This window comes from Solanum dulcamara, chromosome 3, assembly GCF_947179165.1.
Source record: "Solanum dulcamara chromosome 3, daSolDulc1.2, whole genome shotgun sequence".
In the NCBI taxonomy this organism is placed as follows: domain Eukaryota; kingdom Viridiplantae; phylum Streptophyta; class Magnoliopsida; order Solanales; family Solanaceae; genus Solanum; species Solanum dulcamara.
Window position 1 is genome coordinate 33591652 of NC_077239.1, and position 20816 is coordinate 33612467.

Consider the following 20816-nt stretch of genomic DNA (forward strand, 5'->3'; position numbering starts at 1 on the left):
GATAAGACTAACTAAGAATGGTAAGTAACCCACAGTAAAAATCGTAAAAAAGGTTAAAAAGTGTTATACTATGGGGTAGAATGCGAACAGGATATGATGTGAATATAATGAGGATAGTTATGAAAATGAGTAAAGCCTTGTGAGGAAGTGGCTAAAGATAGGATGTGGTTCGTGTAATAAGAATATAAGGGTAACTTGGGCAGTGTAGCTTGGCCTACTAGATCAGCTGCTGGGTCATCGTCTTCTTCGATAGATATGCGCCCCACGGGGGAGGGTGCGATCATACTAGTACTAACGTACCGAATCCCATCAGAACTCCGAAGTTAAGCGTGCTTGGGCAAGAATAATATTGGGATGGGTGACCCCCTTGGGAAGCCCTATGTAGCTGTGATATGAGATGATATGCATGTATATATACACGTTGGCCGTGCATGGCATTTTTGATATAAAGAAGTATTGTGGATACATAACTCCACCATTAAAGATGATAAGACCCTTGAGATAAGGGATATAGCTTTGCAAAACAACTAGCGCATTGTGAATTCATTAAAGGGACAAGTGATACCCACTGGGATAAGGCTAGGACTATGACAAAGCTTGGGACACCGAGCATCGGAAGGTAAGTACTGCCTAGTTGAGAATTGGAAACGACTATAAGCCCTAGCTAATTGTTGATCAAAATAAATGGAAAGTGGCTTTGAATAAATTGCTACGTGACTCGAGTACCCATAATTAGACTGGATTAGCACCTCATGATTGTGTTAAGTTGTCGTACCTAGGCAACTAAAGGTATGGAAGATATAAAGGAAGGCATAGATATGGTGTAGTATATCGAATGTGTTTGAAAAGAATCATACATATTGGAAAATTGGAAATAAGGGCGTCAGGTAGAACACAACAGATAGTGATATGGGTACACCCTAAGGGGGGAAGTGGCTTCAAGTGAGATCCCACACTGGCACGAGTTAATAAGATCTAAAGGTCAGCAATAAATAGATAGAACCATGATACCAGAGACAGTGCGGAGAATTAATAGTAAGGACTTGAATAGTATGACATCAAAGAATAGGTGCATACAAAGGGGATGAATACAACAAGAGAATTACGATGAGAACTTAAACATATTGTAAGGAATAGCCAGGCTATACTCGACTGAAGGTAAGATGTTGGTAACAAAGTTACTGACTACTAATATTGTGGTGTACAAGCAGCAAAATAAGGAAAGGATGAGAGATCTCTCCTATACTGGAATATGAGCAAACTCAAGGGTAAGTAGAGGAGGGAAGTAAGAAACAATACAGGTTTACGTACAGACTAGTATGGTGATGCTAAAGCATCTTTCGGGCTATTTTAAGCTCCTACACATGTTCGTGTAAAGGGTGCAATATGATGTATGGTAAAGAAACTGGAAAGAAGTAATAGAAAAGAAATATCACCTGTTCCCTATGCCTACAAGTAATCCTAACCTTTGAAACTCTGATATTGATTTCTCGATGAAAGTATATGTTATGGCAACGGGATAGAGGACTCTCCATATAATCGGTATAAGGTCCGGAGGAAGGTTTTGGTTTACATTCGAGGACGAATGTTCTAAACAGGGGGAACGATGTTATACCCCGTACCTTTATGCTTCGGAACATCTTCTTAAGCTTCTTGAAAGATGTCCTGTGACCCAGATTATCTATAACATGATTAAATAACTCTAAGGGAGGACGTGACGCCCCTTGAGAGTGAAGGTTGGAAATAGATATATAAGGATTTGAAACGAATTGGAGGCCGAGAAATGAGTCGTAGGACTCGACTTACTTACGTAAGCTACCAACTTGGACAAATTACATAACTAAGCCACTGGAGTACATGTTGAGCTTACATAGCAAGGATTACATGGGCTCTTAAAGTAAGACGAGATTACGAACCCATGGGAGAGGCGAAAGGAGGCGTAGAACCTACTCGGAAGCAAGCAGGTGATGCACCTACTTTGAATAAGTAGGTGATGCACCTACTTGGACCAAGTAGGTGACACACCTACTTGAGGTGGGTCCCACACCGCCACATGGAAGCCTTGGAGCCTAGGTATGGCTACGTGGCCCAATAAGGGCTTGACACGTGTCACCCTTAGGGGCTGACACATGGCACTTCCTAAGGAACCATATATATGTATGCTAATGACTCTTAAGTCATTATTTATCCAAAATCAGCCCAAAACATAGAGAGAAAAACATGGAGAAGAGGAAGGGAAGGAGGCAGCCATGGTTTAGAAGAATTAAAGGTGAGTTCTTCAGTTCTCCTCCGTCAATTAGTTATCTACGGTGTTCCTCAACTACGTGGAGGTGTATATGTGTATATTACGATGCCTACGGAACCATATTTTCAGTTCTACACTTGGAAAACTAAGAGAAGCTTAAAGAGAAAACGCTAGGGAACAGACCCATTTTTGAATTAAACTGCTGTTAGTAAAATGAGTATAACTCCGTGTGTATTGCTTCTTTTTAAGTGATTTAAGATGTTTTGGAAATATATTTCATAGGGATATAACTTTCATTTAGACTCTACAACCCAATTTTGCTTTTCTCTGCTTGAACAATGGTGGTGAATCATGGGGGAGCTGCTGCCCAGATTGTATTTTGGAAATCCTACACGGACACCTGTGAGTATTTTGGTTATATATTTTCGTAAAAAATTGCTGTAGGGGTAATTCAAAATTTTTTGCGACCTTGATACACATGTCTATAACTTTCATTGAGGCCACAAATCCTGTTTCCCTCAATTACCCCTCCGAAGCTAAGCGACAATATAAGACAGTGGGTTGTCCAGATTTCACGTTTTGGATAGTTTTGGCGAGTTTGACAAGTTTAACGTAAGGTAAGGCCTTTCCTTTTAAATTGGAGTTTATGGTGTTGTTATAGAGGGTATTATACATTGTGTAAGTGGCTGTAAATGTGAAAATATGATAAATATGTTTGACGCCCAAAATAAACTAAATTGGAGTCGCTAGAAGTGAATTGTCGTCAAAATAAAGTGTCGTTCTTGTAAGTTGTTGCTGCAGGGGTGTAATGTATTGTTGCACAGCCTAAATGCATTCTAAAAGGGGTTTGTATTCTAATAGTTGCATCCACATGAGCCCTCGTTGCGTATAATCAAAAGCGTTACAAAATAAAGGCTAGACGCCCTATTGTCCTACCGTATTTTTGAATAAGTCGTTTGGAGTTTATGTTGTATATTGTTGGTGTGAATTGCTGCAGGTTGTTGTTGTTGGTTGGCTGTAGGTCTTACGGACCTAATTGGAAATTTGTATAGGGCATATTATAGGGGAGGTGCTGCCCAATTTTCGTCGACGCCTTAGCGAATAACAGAACTAGTCGGGGAAATGACTAAGGAAATAGATTCCATTAATACTAAGATGTAACCTAGGGTGCTGGAAAGTAAAAGGGGTTGATATTCATACTACTTTCATGTTGAATAGGTTTAAAGGACGGCGAGGCAAGCAGGATAAGGAATAATTCAGACAAGGTATGTAAAGCTATTCCTTCTTTTGACATGTTTTGGTATAAATATGTAGAGCCTATCTGTTGTTTCTTTTGGGCATGTGTTAGATCTAAGTGACAAGTGATATTTGTATGAAGCTTGGGGTAACTCTATTCATGAGCTCTGAACATGATTCATGATTCATAATTCGTGTTCACAATTGAATGTTAAGACTCTTAAAGTAGTTAAGCTTCCATTCCTCAAGTATTCTATATACTGAGAAGTAGTGTATGTAAATTTATTCCTCCTCTCCTTTGGCACGACTTAGATGTAAGTATTATATATATGAAGTTTGAAGTTATTCCTCTCTTAAAACTCTGAAGGTAAGTTAAGACTCTTGTTCACTTCCTACTGATTAGAACTCCTGTAACAAGTTGAGTCATTACTTTTCAAGTCTTCCATGTGATAGGAAGTGGTGCATGTAAAGCTTGTCTTTTCCTGCTTCAAGAAAGACTAGACTAAAGGTTCTATAGGACATGGATTTGGATATAGACCCATTTATAGATTCTGGATGTAACTCATGACTTGTACCCACTTTTGAATGATAAGGACCTTGAAGTAGTTGAACTACGACCCTTAAGCCTCCTATAGGTTGAATAGTGTTGGGATGTGTAAGATCGTATATCTAGGGGCTCTTAAACATGCTTTAGGATGATATATGTGGGATGTTTGATATTTTACAGAGTTTTACGTACACGTATATGCATTATGATATATATGGATTGGGCCGAACGTACCTCGGCACATTTTGCTATGTAAAGATTGGGTCGTACGTTCCACGATAGATTATGCATTATACGGATCGAGGCATCGTACCTCGGCAATATTATGTATAATACGGATTGGGCCATCATACCTCGGTATTATTATGCATTATATGGATCGGGCCATCGTACCTTGGCATTGTTATATGATATATAGATCGGGCCATCGTTCCTCGACATTATTATATGATACATGGATCGGGCCGTCGTTCCTCGACATATACTTTCTATATACAGGGATCGAGCTGTACATCCCACAGCATTAATGGCATATATATACCTAGCATGATAGATATGTGTTTGTAACACCGAGTCCCCGTGCGAGCCAGATATGGTATGTGATAATGGTATACATGACTTTATTTTGTGAGGTGCAGGCACAGTACCCTATTAAATGTTATACTTGGTTTCCTGCATCCCTAGTTCAGTTCTTATCTCAGTTATGTTGTGCTTATATACTTAGTACATATATCGTACTAACCTCCCTTTCTTCTGGGGGCTGCGTTTCATGCTCGCAGGTACAGATGTTCATTTCGGAGATCCGCCAGCTTAGGATTTCCGCTCAGCTATGTTGGAAGTGCCTTCTTGTTTCAGAGCCTAGCTTTTGAGTACTGCTTCTGTAATGTATATATTCATTTATGCAGGGGTACGGCGGGGGCCCTGTCCCATCATATGTTGTCGTTCCTATTCTTAGAGGTCTGTAGACATATGCGTGTGGGTTTTTTGGAGTTTATTTTGGTTATGCCTATGCAATATATTGTAAAAGCTATTATGTTGTGGAAGCCTTCTCGGCTGGCTTTCCCCTTTTATGACATGATGCAAATGAAAGAGGCCACACATGTATGAATATTTTATCACACACTGGGTTCATGTGTTTGGTTCTTATATCTAGGAGGATATATGAACATGAAAAAGTTTTAACCCATTGAGGTTTTTGTGAGCAGTATCACGTTATACATAGTCCAATTTGACTGTAGCCGACAGTTACGTAAATGGGGGTCTAGGTCGGACCCCAGTCGCGGCCCACGGGGTTGGGTCGTGACAGAAATATTGATTGCTATCTCTAAATTTCAGCATCTTGGAAGCCAATAAAATCCTCTGATAAAATGCCTCCATAAGTTCATCCTAGGATGTGATGGAATCCCTTGGTAGCTCCGCTAATCACTTGGTTGCCTATCCCATAAGAGGGAAGGGAAACAACCTCAACTGAATCGACTTATGCGATGTGTTCTTGAAAGAAAAAGGGTTGTAAACATCTATGAAGTTATGGATGTGATCATGAGGTTCCGCGTGAGAGAGGCCTCAAATGAACCTCTTCATTTGAAGCAATTACAACATAGTGTAGGTCACGTGAAAGATTGTAGTACCCTCCCTAGGAGGTAATCTAATAGCTCCAGTATTACCCATTTGGTCAATATTGACATCGCTCATATTTCCTTTGTCATCATTCATGACTCAAGCGTTACATCCATGGACGCTCATTTCTTCACCTAGAAAAGAAAAAAACACACAAATGATAGTAAAGTTGTCCTACTACAGATATAACTAGATCACAAACAATTTCAATAAAAGAAATTTAATCACCATTCTGCAGCAAAAGTGCCATTTTTGATAACGCTCAAACTACACTTCTTACAATTCAGAATGTAGGTGATCGTTAGAAATATAAACCCAACATATAAGGTCGGGTTCGAATCCCACAAAGAACAATTAGGACTAGACATCAATTAAGAAGTAAGAAAGTGTTATAGAATTTTGTAGCGTAAAAACAATTATATTGAGACATAATTTAAATCTATAAGTTTAAGTTATCAATTTCAGAGAGTCAGCAAGATGTTGTAATACACGATGAATATAATTACGGGTTGTAATAAGGTAGAAAAGGCCTCTAGGGGAGGTACAAGTTAAAATCATTGTTTGGATAAGGGTAGATGAATAGCTCAACATAGTTAATATTCAATGGATAGGCAAAGGTTAATCAATGATATGAAATAGCATCTTCCGACCATTATTTGTCTATATATGAAAGCACTTTCAAACCTAAGCATGCATATTAATGAAACCAGCCTGATCCTTAGCAGAACCTCCTCTCACGAAAGAGATTACGATTGAAAAATGCAAATCAATGGCTATTAGCTAATTTGATCACTTCACATCATCATTTCAAGCTAAAATAAAGATCTAATGCAGAATTATATTTGGAACCATTATTCATAGTTGATTACAAACAAAATTTTCAAAATCCAAATCAAATTACCAAATTATAAGTTGTGGTAAAAACTCAAATACTAAAAATAATAATTTAACTTCTTAGAGGGTTTAGTTACACATTACAAAATTTAAGAGAATTATACCAAAGTAGTTATCCTCTATGAATCCTAAATTCCAAAATCCAACTCAAAATTCTTCACAAAACCAAATCAAAACCCCAAGATTATAGTACATTTTTTCTCTTCAGTTCTAAGTAGTCAAGAACTTCCCCCATTTGCCTTTCAAAAAATCTATTTATATATGTGAAAAGTAGAGGCGAAAACTATTAGACCTGACAACTTTGGTGATGTTTGTCGCACTCGTTAAAGTAGTCGGAGAGTCGCCCTTTGCTCTTTCTTCCCACCTTCTGATGCTTTCCTTCTTCAGTTTATGCTCATTAATTCGGTAATATCAATCATGCTCATCGAACTAGTCAGGGAGTCACACTTTTCACTTTATGCATAGTTCTTCAATCTCCTTCTGTGCTTGAGAATATGGTCATTTAAATGAGCTCAAATGAGCTCGCTTTAGTGATAGGTGACTCGCATAGATCCTTTGTTCCTCTCTCTTGTTGTTCTTCATTTGAAACATTTTCCATAAATCATTAGGCGAGCACGATGTAACTCACCCATTTATACTCGGTGAGTTGCCAAAGTTCTTATTCCTTGCCGAGATGCTATTATTGTTGGCCTTAAATTACGGGTCACTTGGCGAGTTTATGTATTCATGTGGTGATTCGCCAGTAACTCTTTGCTAACTTCAGCATGCACTTTGCTCATTTTTCCCCCTTTTTAGCTCTTTTCTTCAACATTGTGCTCATGCCTTGTCCTTAACTCCTTATATATGCAAATGATCACTTTAAAGTCAATATTGGACATAATGTAGGCCAAGAGGGCACTAAATCATTGATTTTTGAGCTATAAGTGAGTCCAAAATACCGACTCATTAATGTCCGACAATTATTTTTGTTAAGGTTAATTAGGTCTTTTTCCACTCTTTTAATTCCTATATTACGCTACTTCTAGCCTATTTTATGGACTATAAGTGATTCTATTACTCAGCTACTTCTAGCCTATTTTTATGGACTATAAGTGATTCTATTACTCAATCACTCCCTATTAACTCTCATTCTCTAAAACCCCTCAAGTCTTCTTCTTCGAGTTTCTCTCAAGGTGATTCTAGGATTTTTCAATCTTCAAGTGTAACACCCCCTAAAAACGTTGTATATGATGTTCCAATTCTCAATGAAAATTATATTTCTTCTATATTTTTGACCTAACTTTTAATAGGATGATCCAAATTAGGTGATTCAAATTTCTGAATAACTCAAACATCATTACCGACAATTTTTGTGAGACCATATTTTAAGTTTCTGACGTTAAGTAGGTCAAATAAACTAATTTTTGTAAGATGGTGCTATGACGAAATAGAGTATTTATAGATAAAAAACCATATCTCACTGTAGGATACTCCAAATCGATTGATTCTTGAACGACATAAAGGTAGACTTCTAGAGCAACAATTCAAATGAGACATCATATCCTAATGAGAAATTTATCTTTTTCAAACGCAGCTTCGAAAAAGGGTATTACATTAAAAGAAGGTTCATCTCACCAATCATAGAAAGATCTAGATCCTTATGACATCACTCATGATATCAATAGTCCTCCATTTGACATCACCCTTGACATCACAATTTTCTATTAAATATTCAGATTTTTCTTTATAATTATTTTAATTACTGTTAGGTCCCTCCTTCATACCTATAAATACCCACCTTATTTCATCATTTTGTTCATCAAGCTTTTTCAAGCAACTCTTCTCTCTATACACTCCTTTACTTATTTTTAAAATATAGTTTTACTTCTTAATAGTGTAGAAATACTATTTTGGTGATTTATATACTCTGGATAGCTCCGACGAGGAGAAAATGCTAGAATTCAAGAGTATTTATTAAGTCCTTCGATTCTGAGTAATGCTTTGGATTCCAGGTATGTAAGGCTAGAATGAGAATATTCCTTCCACTCTCATGCCTAAAGTATTTTGATTATATGATAAATTATATTTATTTTCTTTAAGCTTTACTCTAAGTTATGTGGGTGATTATCCATGGGCTTTTCCATCCATTTAGTTCAAAACTCTTTCAACTAAATCTCTTGATTTCAATTAAGATTTTCTTTTGGGTAATTCTTATTTCTACTTACTATCATGAATCATGGTTAAACTAATGATTATTGATCTATTTTGATGTAAAATGATTTTATATGTATGAATTGATGGTTTGCAAGTATTTTCTCTATTTAATTCTTTGAAGGTTCTTGAAATTCACGGTGGATTGTTTAAAATATGATTTTTAATTGATGGATTTCAAAGTTTTTATGCATAATTTTATTTACATTCATGTTTGAAAGTTGAAGTGATTTGAACCCACCTAATTTTACTATATTTTTAATGAAATTTGACTTTAAAGCTTTGACTCCAAATGAATATTTATGAAAGCAATGTCTATGATCAAAAGGGAGTCTTATGAAATGAAATAATGATGAAATGATATGAATGATGGATTCTTTATGCAATAAGGACAATTCTTGCATATTTGAATTACCAAAGGTTTTAATGAGCTATTCTACCGAATATGATGTTTTGAATTCTCAAGTTATATAGTATGACTATTTGGAAGTATTAAACTATTCTGTGGGATTGACTTAGCACCGAATGGGTCATTGAGGTGAGATTTGTTAAGAGAATCCTAGTAGCAACCCCTTGTCTCATTAACTATGTGCCAACATAGGAGTCCTTGTAGGCTTAGGCTAATGGATCCATGAAATCCCTTAACTTTAAAGTTAAAGAAATGAATGAAGTTGATGGAGTTCTTCCCAGCAAGTAGTCTCTCCGGTCAACGTAGGGGGTTATGTTGGACTCCATGTAATAGATCGTATGATCTTAAATGTCGGTTATGATCATTTTTCCATAAAATGAATGTTTTAAAGGATATCTATATGATTGATTATGCATGAATTGTATTATATTTCATATAACATAAATGTTTTAATATTTTCTCATTGTTCGTGCATGCTTACATACTTAGTACATTAAAAAAACTAACGCATATTATTTTGCTTACATGATATCAACATGTAAGGACCGGTGCTCCTCCTCGTTCTCCTCTACGTAGCTAATTGAGATTTCGTTTGAAGACTACTTTTGGTGAGTTTTCATATGTTGGGAACAATACTCTTTTATCTTTCTAGCTTATGATATATCACAACCCAACCCCATGGGCCGTGACTGGGGTCTGACCTGGGCCCCCGTATACGTATTTAGCAGATGTAATGATCAATATAAGAACTATACATAAGAACCTAGTGGATAATAGAATTTTCATGCTTGTTGCCTCTTTCATTTGTGTCTTATCATAAAAGGGTGTGCCAGCCGACAAAACCGCCATAGTATCTTAATATTTATAATATATCTTGTAGACATAACTGAACAGAACTTACACGTATAACCCACACATAGGTCTACAGACCTTTAAGAATATTAATAGTAACATATAGCGGAATAGGGCCCTCGCCGTACCCCTGAATAAACAAATATATTCATAGGATGTTTGGTCCTACAACTCGCCTCTGAATCAATGGAGCTTCTTCCAAACTGGCTGCGTGGAATCCTAAGCTGGCAGACTCTCAAAACCTGTGTCTGTATCTGCAGGCATGAAACGCAGCCCCCCGAAGAAAAGGGGGTCAGTACGATATATGTACTGAGTATATAAGCATAACATAACTAAGATAACAACTGAAATAGGGATGCAGGAAATCAAGTATAGCATTTAGTAGGGCACTGTACCTGCACGTCATAAAATAAATTCCTATCTACCAGTATCACGTACCGTATCCGTCCCACTCGGGGACTCAGTATTACAAATACATCATCTATCACAATAGGAATATGCATATTGTTAGCATTGTGAAATGTACAGCCCGATCTATATATATAACAGGTAAGTGCTGAGGAACGTACGGCCCAATCCGTATACATAACAAGTTAATACCGAGGAACGTACGGCCCGATCCCTATACATAACAGGTTAGTGCCAAGAAATTTCCGGTCCAATCCTTATATAATATAATAATACATATACGTGCACATAAAACTTGGTAGCATAACAAACGTTTCCCGAATATCATATAAGGTGTGTCAAAGAGTCTCTAGGTATAGGAGCTTACACCTCCAATCATTATTCAGCATATAGAAGGCTCAAGGGTCGTAGTTCAACTACCTCATGGCCCTTATCATTTAAAAGTGAGTCCAAGTCATGAGTCATATCCAGAACCTATAAATGAAATTTTCTCTAACTCACATCATATATCGTTTCACTTACATTAAGCTATTTCAACAAAAAGAAGAGATAGGCTTTACATATATTACTTTTTATCACGTAGAAGGCTTACAAGACCATACTCAACCATCACGGGAGTTCTAACATCAATAAGTGACTAAAATTAACGAGTCATGCTCGGGGTTCTAAGAATGGAACTACCTCCACATCACATATACCAACCACTTATGGCTAAGACATGCCACAAGAAAAGAAGAGTTAAGCTTTACATACACTACTTTTCAGCATATAGAAGACTTGAAGGATGGGAGCTTAACTACTTTAAGAGTCTTAACATTCAGAAGTGAGCATGAATTATGAATCATGAATCATATTCAGAGCTCATGAATAGAGTTACCCCAAGCTTCATGCACATATAATTTGTCACTTAAGTCTAAGACATGCCCAAAAGAAAGAAAAGATAGGCTTTACATACCTTTTACGGATTAATCTTTACCGCATTCGCCTCGTTGTCCTCTGAACCTATTTAACACGAAAGCAATATGAATATCAACAACCCTAGACTTTTCAGCGTCTTAAGTTATACATGAGTATTCATAGAACTCATTTCCTCAGTTTGTAATTCTACCACCATTTACCTATAGGAACCAATCCCTTATCCATTTTCTTAGACTATTTCATTACTAGTTCCTTAGTTAGTTAAGAAGTTAACAGAAATCGGGTAGCACCTCCCCTATAACATGCCCTATTCGAATTTCCAATTATATCCCTAAGCAATACAGCCAACCAGTAACAACAACCTTCAGCATATATACAAGGAATTCACTTCAACATTACATAATACCAACTCCAAGCAACTCGCTCAAAGCTATGATATCAAAATAGGGTTTTTAGTTTCTAGTTCGTAAAACCTTTAACCGTACGAAGTGGAGGGTCGTGTGGCTTCAACCAGCAGCTTCTCCACCTATTTTAGAACACTTTTAGGACCTATAAAACATCACCAAGCACCTGTAGCCACACACCACAAGCACAACACCTTGCTTCGACTACAATTTAACTATAGCAACTCCAATTTGGTTTGTTTCGAACATCAAGCATATTTATGGAATTTACCTATTTCCAGCCACTTACACAAAGTATAATACACTTCATAACCACACCATAAACTCCAAATTGAAAAGAAAACCCTTACCTTAACCTAAACTCGTCAAACTCGCCAAAATTATCAAAACGTGAATTCTAGACTGCCTACTGTCTTGTATTGTCGCTTAGTTTCGAAGGGGTAATTGAGGGAAAAAGGATTTGTGTCCTCAATGAAAGTTATAGACATGTGTCTTAGGGATGAATAAAAATTTGAACCACCCCTAAAGCAATTTTGTACAAAATGATATTCTCAAAATACCAACAGCAGTCCTTGTAGAATTTCTAAAACGAAATCTGGGCAGTAGCTCCCCCGTGCTTCACCACCCTTTGTCGAGCAGAGAAAAGCAAAAATGGGTTTTAGAGGCTAAATAAAAGTTATATCCCTATGAAATATCTTTCCAAAACATCTTGAATTACTTGAAAAGAAGCCTTACACAAGGAGTTATACTCATTTTACTAACAGCAGTATCATTCAAAAATGGGTCTGTTAACAATAACAAAAACCTCCTCTTTTCCCTGACGATAAATTTTATGTTGTTAAACACCGTCATATCACCGTAGGATACCTTAAATAAATAATTCATGGAAAGAAATCAGGAAACTTACCTTGGAAGAACCCTAACCTTAGCTCCCTTATTCTTGCTCTCTAGCTTTTCTCTTAACTTTTTCTAAGGCAAAGATGCTGAAAATGATGTTAATCAGCAATAGACATGTATATATATGTGTCCTTAAAAGGGGACACGTGTCATCCCCTGGGGGTGACATGTGGAAGAACCCTAGGGTGCAACCTCATGCCATACAACCAATCATACGCTACCACGTGGCAGCGTGGTGTCCATCCTAAGTAGGTGGATCACCTACTTAGCCCAAGTAGGTGTGTCACCTACTTGTCACCTGCTTGCTTCATTTTTGTGGGTTCTTAATTTCGTCTTACTTTAAGAGCCTATATATTCCTTGCTACGTAAGCTCAACACGTACTCCAATAGCTTAAGTATGTAAAACATCCAAGTTGATAGCTTACTCAAGTAAGTCGAGTCCTACGACTCATTACTTGGCCTCCAACTCGTTTCAAATCCTTATAGACCTATTTCCAACCTTCAGTCTTAACGGGCGTCACGTCCTCCCTTCCTTAGAGTTATTTGATCATGTTATATATAATCTGGGTCACGGGACAACTTTCAAGAAGCTTAAAAAGACGTTCTAGAGCACAAAGGTACAGGGTATAACATCCTTCCACCCTTTAGAACATTCATCCTCGAATGTTAAGTAGTCTCATATGGTCTTACTAGTGCTTCAAGTTTCTCTGTATTGGTTGTCATCCAAAGGCCTCTTGTTAACCTATATAGTCAATTTAAGAGGGTAGATTACCCGTAGGCATAGAGAACAGGTGATATTTCTTTTCCATTTCTTCTTTTCAGTTCTCTTACCATACATCATATTGCACTCTTTACACGAATATGTGTAGGAGCTTAACGTGGCTTGGAAGATGCCTTAGCATTGCCATACTAGTCTATACATAAACCTGTATCGTTTCTTACTTCCTTCATCTATTGTTAGGGCTCCATTATAGATTTTTTCCTTAGTACTGGTTGTACCTTAAAGGTTTCTCTTCAAACCATCTTATACCTTCCCTTTATGTATTCGAATATAGCAGTTACATGGCTACTACCGACTTCGTTTATCGAATAATCACCTGATTTTACTCTTGGCATACCGCCATTCGTAAGTTGTATCAATTGTTTTGCAAAGCTACATCCCCTATATAAAAGGGTCTTATCATCTTTCACGGTGGAGTCACATATCCACAATACTTCTTTATACCAACAATATCATGCAAGGCCAACATATACATACATCCATATCATCTCATATCACAGCCGCATAGGGCTTCCTAGGGGTTACCCATCCTAGTACTACTCGCCCAAGCACACTTAACTTCGAAGTTTTGATGGGATCCAGTGCCTTAGTGTTGGTATTGTCATGACCCAACCCCGTAGGCCGCGACTGGGGTCCGATCTGGAACCCCCGTATACATATCTATCAGCTGTGGTCATATTGAACTGTAAATAAATAGTATCATGTAACAAAGCCCCATTGGGCGATAACATTTTCATAAACCTGTAGCCCTTTTCATTTGTACCACAACACGATAGGGCACGCAAGCCGACAAGGCTGCCATAACATAATAACATATATCATATATCATGTAGACCCAGCTGAATCAAACTGATATACACAACCCACATATACATATCTGCAGACCTCTAAACATATAAATAACAACATATGGTGGGACAGGGGCCCTGTCGTACCCCTGAATGAACAAAACAATTTTTATACATCAGTGGACAGTATCAAAAACTAGGCCCCAATACAATGGAGCCTCTTCTAGCTGAGCTGCATGGAATCCTAAGCTGACGGACTCCCAAAATCTGTATCTGTACCTGTGGGCATGAACGCAGCCCCCCGAGAAAGGGGGTCAGTATGATATATGTACTGAGTATGTAAAATATAATATAATACAACTGGAAGCATATCTGAGATAGAGAAACAGGGGATAAGATATCAATTCAGAAACTTGTACCTGTACTTTGTGAATTACAAAAACATGCATGTTCGAGTCATATCATATAGCCGGCCCTTTCGGGGGTCCGGTGAATCATCTTTGTAAAACCATCATGGCTCCAGTGCCATCACCACCTTATTACAACACATCATCATATATCTATACACGTATCCTGGCCCTCTATTGAAGGACTCAGGGAATAATGCAGTGAACTGTGCACGAGAACATATCCTGGCCTGGGACTCAGAGAAAGAAGGGTTACAATATACACGAGTAGAGTAGTGAGTAACTATATGCAATTTAAATCATTATCAGAGACTCGACAGAATAAGAAAGTTAAGCTTTTATTTGAGAACCCGAGTAATGGTGTAGTCATCTCGAGTGTCCCTTAAATGCCATTATGGGCTGTCTCAAAAGTAATCTCGAGGACCCTAGACATTATTAACGTAGGGCCAAATCATTTATGGAATCAAAACACTTAATCTCGTATAGTCTTTAAGACTTGGAGCCTGTACCTTTGGTACCTTTTTAACATATACCAGTTTCCAGGGGAAATAGTTTGACTATTGTAGGAGTTCAATATTCAGAAGTAAATAAGAGATGTTTGAGAATAGAGTTACCCTAGAGCTCATATCATATTCAACTTACAACTATGACAAAGGCATGCCCAAAAGAAGAAAGAGAATAAGCTTTATGTAGTTTGTACTTTCCTTCAGGGGATCTGCATACACATATTTCGTACCCGGCCCATTATGGGGCTCGGTGAATCATTATGGCATCATAATCTCATTTTTGTATCAAATACGTGTCAAGGAAAATGAGAGATAGCTTTTCACACACTACTGTTTAACACGTAGAAGCCTTACTAGGCAATACTCAATCCTTACAGAAATTCCAAAACTAAGCAGTGGATAGGGGTTATGAGGCGTACTTGGGGTTTTGGGAATGGAATTATCCCCACATTCCACACACAATTCACTTAAGGCTAAAACTTGCCAAAAGGAAAGAAAGATAGTTGTACGAGCTTATACCAAAATACGCCAAGAGAAAGCTTTACATACCTCTTGGGAGTTTCCCTTTATCCTGCTCGCCTCATCGTCTTCTGAACCTATTCAATATAAAGTAATACGAATATCAACTACTCTTAACTTTTCAGTATCTGAGGTTACGCCTAATGTTAATGGAATCTATTTCCTTAGTCGTTTCCTCGACTAGTTCTTTAGTTTGTTAAGGCGTTAACGAAAATTGGGCAGCACCTCCCCTATAATGTGCCCTATCCGAATTTCCAATTAGGTCCCTAAGACCTACAGCCAACCAACAACAACAACCTGCAACAACTCACACCAACAATATACAATATAGACTCCAAACGACCTATCCAAAATACGATATCAAAATGAAGTTTCTAGTTTCCATTTTTGCCAAACCTTTAACCATGCGAGGCGGGGGTCTTTTGGCTGCAACCAGTAGCTCCCCCACCTCATTTAGAAAATTTTTAGGCCCTGTAACCACAAGCCACACCCCTGCAGCAGCACCTCACAAGAACAACACTTTGTTTCGACAACAATTCAACTATAACGACTACAAATTAGTTTATTCCAAACGCCAAGTATTTCTAAGCCATTTTCATATTTCCAGCCACCAATAGGGCGTGTAACACCCTTTATAACAACGCCATAAAGTCCAACTTAAAAGAAGAAACCTTACCTTACCCGAAATTGGCCAAAATTGTCAAGTCGCACCTCGGAACTTCTCTAGACGTGATGAAATTAGGAGGACTGTTTGTATGGCTTCCTTGCTGCCCCAAATTGAAATTTTTGGTTTTCAAACACTATTATATAACTTTGTAACACCTCAAATAATTAGTTCACGGAATGAAACTCAGAGGCTCACCTTTTGGAGACCAAACCCGTAACCCTCTCTTTTTGGCTTTCTAAGTTTTCCTTCAACTTTTTCTTGTTTGTTCCAAGTGTAAAATTGAAACCATGGTTCCGTAGGCATCCTAAGACACATATATACACCTCCACATGTTTAAGCAACACTGTATATACTTAATTTATGGATCAAAAGTGGAAGCTTACCTTTGTTTTCCTTGTTGCCGCCATAACACTCTCTCTTAGCCTTAGGTTGTTTTTTTTTTCCTTTTGTTCACGTTTTTGGATGAAATTTTGGATAAGTGAATGACTAAGAGTCATTTTAACATGTATATATTGGATTCCTTAGAGGTGACACGTGTCAGCCCCTTAGGGTGACACGTGTCGAGCCATGATTGGCCACCGTATCATGCTGCCAACTAGGGGCTGCCACGTAGCAGCATGGGGTCCATCCCAAGTAGGTGAGTCACCTGCCTGCTTGTCACCTGCTAGCTTGTCACCTGCTTGCTTCACTTTCGTAAGTTCGGAAACTAGTTTTTGCTCCCTCTCGTAGGTTCGTAATCTCGTCTTATTTTAAGAGCCTATGTAACCTATGCTACCCAAGCTTGGTACGTACTCCAATAGCTTAAGTGTGTAAGACTTCCAAGTTAGTAGCTTACGTAGATAAATTGAGTCCTACGACCCGTTACTTGGCCTCCAATTCCTTCCGGACTCTTATGATTTCATCTCCAACCTTCTCTAGTATGGGGTATCACATTCTCCCTTCCTTAGAGCCATTTGACAGTGTCCTAACTTAAGTGGCTCACATACTAGCTTTTAAGTAACTTAAGGGACCTTCTGAGTTCAAAGATGTGGGGTGTAACATCCTTCCCCCCTTTAGAACATTCGTCCCCGAATGTTAAATGCAACTTCCTTTAAGACTTTATATAAAATATAGAGGGGTTCCTTTCCTTTATGCTATCACATACATTCCCATCTATATTATTAACATACGAGTGCTCAAGAGTTGGAGTTACCTGTAGACATCGGTTACAGGTGCGAATACTTGTATTTCATGTTCTCTTCAGTTCCCCGATCATCCTCTTTCTGGTTTTGGTTTTTTTCACCGTAACATGACGGAAGGTACGTCTTTATTCTACAATCTTTCAGTACGCCGATCTAGGATGACGGTAGGATTTTCCTCACCGGATTCCATCTCCTGGACCTCACCTATGGCATATACCCTGGGTGTCTCATCAGTATCTTTGTGAAGCATTCTTATCTGATGGACTGGGCGTATAGTTTCCAAATGAGGTGGTAAGCTGAACTTACCAGACACATTGCCCACCTTATGAGTAACTTGATACCGTCTAACATATTTTGGGTCAAATTCCTTTTCTAGGTGACCCTATGATGAACATCCAATCATCAACTTGAACTTTGTATGTCGATGTCGATTATCTGTATATAATTCTTGCCGACTCTGGACTTTTAGTCAATAGCTTGCTTAATCATGTCGGGGCCATTGGAATACTGGAGTAGTAATTATTATTGTAGGCAACTTGATAAGTGAGGGATAATCATTCTGGCTACCTTCGAAGTTAGTCTCCTGGCTTGTGACATATCTTCTAGCGTCTAATAGTGCGCTCAGTCTGTTTAGTAGATCGAGGGAGGAATGTGGTACTAAGACCCGTCTGTGCTCCTGATCTCTTCTTGGACTGATCTCAAGGCGTTAATTATAATTGAAGTCCCTTTATATAGGATATTAGATGAGGAAACCTCACGGAACCTTACTGCTTCCTTGTCATATAACTTCACCTAGTTCTAGCAGCATAGGTGGTCTTGCTTGGAAGCAAATAAGCTGATTCGTTAGCCTACTCACAATAACCCATATAGCACCCTACTCTTACAGAGTACAAAATAGGTTTATAATGACATTAATAATCTGGGAACCGTTAGCCTCGTATAGTTCTTCTCGACTCCTTTCAGAACTTTAACTGGCATGCGATCTTTTGGATCCTGCTTTTTCTCCCTCAGAGTTGGCTACCAAATGGTGTCAAAATTCCCTCTCCCACTGGCCTATATAGCCATTCTGCGGTTTCCCTCTCATTAACTAGCTCTATGTTGACGAGTTGTGGCATTCGAGTGCGTCATCAATTAGCAATTAGCTAATCCTTCTTGTTTTGCTTAAACCCTTGTTACAATTTCCTTGACGTATCTCAGAGGCTTACCTTTTGGAGACCAAACCCGTAACCCTCTCTTTTTTGCTTTCTAAGTTTTCCTTCAACTTTTTCTTGTTTGTTCCAAGTGTAAAATTGAAACCATGGTTCCGTAGGCATCCTAAGACACATATATACACCTCCACATGTTTAAGAAACACTGTATATACTTAATTTATGGATCAAAAGTAGAAGCTTACCTTTGTTTTCCTTGTTGCCGCCATAACACTCTCTCTTAGCCTTAGGTTATTGTTTTTCCTTTTGTTCACGTTTTTGGATGAAATTTTGGATAAGTGAATGACTAAGAGTCATTTTAACATGTATATATTGGATTCCTTAGAGGTGACACGTGTCAGCCCCTTAGGGTGACACGTGTCGAGCCATGATTGGCCACCGTATCATGCTGCCAACTAGGGGCTGCCACGTAGCAGCATGGGGTCCATCCCAAGTAGGTGAGTCACCTGCCTGCTTGTCACCTGCTAGCTTGTCACCTGCTTGCTTCACTTTCGTAAGTTCGGAAACTAGTTTTTGCTCCCTCTCGTAGGTTCGTAATCTCGTCTTATTTTAAGAGCCTATGTAACCTATGCTACCCAAGCTTGGTACGTACTCCAATAGCTTAAGTGTGTAAGACTTCCAAGTTAGTAGCTTACATAGATAAATTGAGTCCTACGACCCGTTACTTGTCCTCCAATTCCTTCCGGATTCTTATGATTTCATCTCCAACCTTCTCTAGTATGGGGTATCACATTCTCCCTTCCTTAGAGCCGTTTGATAGTGTCGTAACTTAAGTGGCTCACATACTAGCTTCTAAGTAAAGGGACCTTCTTAGTTCAAAGATGTGGGGTGTAACAGGTATGATCGCATCTATCCCTTATGGTGTCTCGTTTGAATTTTAAGCGTTCCTATTTAGGGTGTATCCATGTCATTGTCTGTTTATTTCTAACTTTCCAAATGCATAGGAGTCCTTTCTAACCTATTTAGTATACTATGTTATTTCCATATCTTCCTTTACATCCCCTATATTTTAGGTTACCCATGTACAAAACCTTAATACTATCATGAGGTGCTTAGAACCCTCAATTTACAGTACAAACTCTAGTCTTGAACACTGGTATTCGAGTAATATCCTTAATGTAGTGGTGTATTCAAAGCCACATTCCATTCATCCCGATCAGTAATTAGCTCATGCTCATAATTAGTTCAAATTCTGTACTCGGGAGCACTTATACTTTGATGATCCGTGTTTCAATCTTCATCATAATACTAACTTTATTCCAGTGGATACCACTTGAACTTTTATTCTGAACATTCCTTATAAATCTGTGTAAGTCTTTCTTATTCATTCACTATTTGCCTTTCTGTCTTCTACTTAACTTATTCTACTTTACATATTTCACTGTACCGGCATACACTCACAGTCTAGTTTGTCACACTTGCTTTCGCTTCTCTTACTTACCCTCAAGCTTCTCTTACTGTACTCGGCTCTATCGCACGACCTTAAATATGAAAGAAAGGAAATATATTAAATGTCCTGTAGCCTCATGTTTATATATGTGTCGTGCAACACATCGATAATCAAAACTCTACTAGACATGGTCTGTAGACACTCCAAGGACGAACTGCTCTGATACCACTTCTGTCATGACCCAACCCTGTAGGCCGCGACTGAGGTCTGACCTACGCCCCCGTATACGTATCTAGCGGATGTAACGATCAATATAAGAAGTATACATAAGAAACCTAATGGGTCATATAATTTTCATGCATGTTGCCTCTTTTATTTGTATCTTATCATGAAATGGCGTGCCAGCCGACAAGGCCGCCATAGTTTCTTAATATTTACAATATATTATGTAGACATAACTTAATAGAACTTACACGTATAACCCACACATAGGTCTACAGACCTCTAAGAACATTAATAGTAACATATAGCGGAATAGGGCCCTCGCCGTACCCCTGAATAAACAAATATATTCATAGGATGTTTGGTCCTACAACTCGCCTCTGAATCAATGGAGCTTCTTCCAAACTGGCTGCGTGGAATCCTAAGCTGGCAGACTCTCAAAACCTGTGTCTGTATCTGCAGGCATGAAACGCAGCCCCCCGAAGAAAAGGGGGTCAGTACGATATATGTACTGAGTATATAAGCATAAC

At 38.3% G+C, this 20816-nt stretch overlaps 1 pseudogene; it reads left to right on the plus strand.

Annotated features, from left to right (window-relative positions):
• The first annotated feature begins 272 nt into the window (after nt 1-272).
• LOC129883833 (5S ribosomal RNA) lies at nt 273-394 on the plus strand (annotated as a pseudogene).
• Nucleotides 395-20816: the final 20422 nt, after the last annotated feature.